Source organism: Poromitra crassiceps (assembly GCF_964638095.1).
Source record: "Poromitra crassiceps genome assembly, chromosome: 10".
Taxonomy (NCBI): Eukaryota; Metazoa; Chordata; class Actinopteri; order Beryciformes; family Melamphaidae; genus Poromitra; species Poromitra crassiceps.
In genome coordinates this window covers 24,910,708-24,913,608 of record NC_139631.1, presented here as the reverse complement: position 1 = coordinate 24,913,608, position 2,901 = coordinate 24,910,708, and the positions used below count along the sequence as shown (strand labels likewise).

Sequence of the window (2,901 nt, the reverse complement as noted above, 5' to 3'; positions counted from 1 at the left end):
CATTAGTGCCAAAGAATGAATAGTGTTAACACAAACTGGCTCAAAATCAGAAGGTGACTGCGCCCATCAGTACGCCATTTGTCAAAAGACTATAGAGCTATATTGTTGTTTGATATGGTATCACAAAAAAGACTAGCGATACATTGTTGTTTGATATGGTATCACAGAGGGATGACATACATACAGCAGATATTTGCAGCACGTCAGCTGTTCTGTAGCCAGGCTGAGCCATTCAGAGCAGCTGTAAGCACGTAAGCCTATGGTGGAGGTGGAGAAGAATGAGGCCTTTCCTGGCACCGGGGGCCCATTGACCTTGCAAGCTGAAGACTGGGTGATAAGGCTGTCATTGGAGCAGAACCACCCTCCCATCCTCCTAATCTACAGTAGTTGTGTGCGTGTGGTTGTGTGCGTGTGCGAGGGCGAGGGTGTGTGTGTGAGAGCGTGGGTGTGTGCGTGTGCAAGGGCATGTGTGTGTGAGCGTGGTTGTGTGTGTGCAAGGGCGTTGTGTGTGTGTATGTGTGTGTGTGTGTGTGTGTGTGCGTCCGGTGTAATGTGGGAGTAATAGACTACACAATGAGCTCACTTACAGGGCTCTACTCTATATCATCCTGAGAGCAGCTGGAGATACGTGCTGCAGGCGATACCTGTGTGCAGCACCAAAATAAAAGCCCTCTCTCTCTCTCTCTCACACCCTATAAACGCCTCGCCATCCCTTCAGCCAGGCAGATTCGAGGCGCCATAACTAATAACACACAGCTGATATTCACATGTTCAGTTGTCCCATTGATCTCCACGGTAGAGCCGTCTGCAGGCAATTCTCTTTTCAGGAGGAAGGATGAGAGTCACTCCTGTGAAGTTGGAAACACTCGTTAGCGTCCTCGTGAGCTGAGCTGAGGCTCACTGGGATGCTGCTGTACTTCTCTGACACAGAGCCTTCACAGAGAGGATGCTGTTATTTGGGTATCTGGGACAGTTATTTCTGGAAGCATCCTCTCATCCGAGCAGGTCACGACAGCTCCAGTGGTTTGTCACACGTGCTACAGTCAGCCACTGTGTGGATCAGCGGCTCCATCGATGCAACGCAACAAAATGCACGGTAGAAGAAGAAGATGCAATGTGAGTCACGTGTGTTGTCCTTGAGGGGGGAGGGGGTGCTGAGGCTGCTCAAGCACCTGCCCCTTGGCTCTCAAGAATATATATGATTGCATTGTTTTCTTTATAGCCTATTTATATGTTTGAACTTGATATTATGGCGGAGATAATGACTGTGTGCAAACTAAGCGAAGTAGTGCGAAAGCATGTGAACTAAGCGTGACAATATTGTAGTACTCAAAAATATTTTCGCAAATTTGGCAGGTCTGCATGTGCCCCTTTTTGACATTGAGCACCTGCCCCCTCTAAGGGTCTCTGCACGGCCTTGGCTACTTTCGTCCTCCAGTCCAGTCCAGTCCAGTCCAGTCTAGTCCAGTCCAGTCCAGTCCACACCCTCTCCTTGTGTTTCTCTCACCCTTGTGTTTTTTCCCCCCCAGTACAATAATGCACACAGTACAGTACAAGGCTGAACATGCCTGAACAGGTGCCCTATATTTAGCCATTCAGTGTCTCTCATCTTGTCATTAGCACACACTGTAATTCATACTCCCTACGAGTTGCAACACATACTCTACTATATACACAGGTGCTCCAACAGGAAGACAGCGCAGGCCAGGGGCACATCACTGCTCTGTGTTTGCATCTATTATACAACACAACATGCATTAACATATTCAGGAACAGTGGGCCTGATGGCGTTTGAACGTGACGTCTGTGATATTGGTGGACACATTTATGCCGTGCATAGAAAGCACCTTCATAAACAGTTCTGTGTCTAATGCCATGTATTTTTCCCAAATTGCTATGTCTAGTGCAACTTTAAGAACACTGCCCCATGCCGATCCCTATTATTTCTCCATTTTGATAACAGTAGTTTGGCCTGTTGAAAGAGAAGCAGGTGATTGGCAGTGTTCTGGAAAAAGAAAGGAAAAGTTGAAAGCGGATATTTCAGTGGGAGCTGCGGCACCTCAAAAACTTTGCGTTCTGAATTCAGCCTGTGTATTAAAAGTAGCGAGAGACTGGACTGCTTCCGTGCTGAGAAACTTTGTTTCAGTCCAAATGTTGGAGAAAGAGAAGAGAAAGCACACCAAAATGAACCCAATTCACCTCACTTCAAAATCAAATCAACATACCGCTAGCTAATAAAGCAAGCTAAATCAGGACTCTTCCACTTCATGAAACACTCGCCAGAGCTCACTCACTCACTCACTCGTGTTTCATCCTCTTTCTCTAAAGTTGGAAGGCTGTGAGCCCTGACTGAGTCTGTACACCCATTTGTCCCCCTGTCACATCCACAGTCAAACAACCATAACATTCCCTCAGGACCGGCTGGAGGTGACTTACCTCCATTATAGTCTGATTGCCCCCAGAGTCACTGCCGCTGCACTGCTCTGCTTCTCCCAACGATGTCTGGATCACTGTGGCCAAGCCGGATGCTAGCTAACAGTGCCGGCGTGGAGGAGTGCACACAGGCAGAGATGTCTGCTTGTGTTGGGTGATGTCTTCTTCTCTCCTTCCCCCTCTCACCTCTCTCCTGCTGCGCTCGCTCCGTCCCATCGCCCATGGAGTGAACACTGTCACATTCCTCCATAAGCACACTCTCTCTCCTCCTCTCTTTACACTACACTGTCTCCTTGTTGCCTCTCTCCTAAACTCCCTCCCACTCTCTCCTTCACTCTGAGCACCCAGCACTCCCTCCCTCCCTCCCTCCCTCCCCTGCTCTCCTCGTCCACCTCTTACGACATCCATTTCTCTTTAGTTGTTATTTTCTCTCGCCATCCCTCGCCATCTTTCTCTCTCTCTCTCTCT

At 48.5% G+C, this 2,901-nt stretch overlaps 1 protein-coding gene across 1 annotated transcript in view; it reads right to left on the bottom strand.

Annotated features, from left to right (window-relative positions):
- The window catches only part of lzts1 (leucine zipper, putative tumor suppressor 1), a 20,945-nt gene extending 18,375 nt beyond the window's left edge, over positions 1–2,570 (bottom strand). The window contains exon 1 of the mRNA XM_083644293.1: positions 2,437–2,570. The gene's annotated coding sequence lies outside the window, so the exon portion shown is untranslated. The remainder of the gene's footprint in view (positions 1–2,436) is intronic.
- Positions 2,571–2,901: the final 331 nt, after the last annotated feature.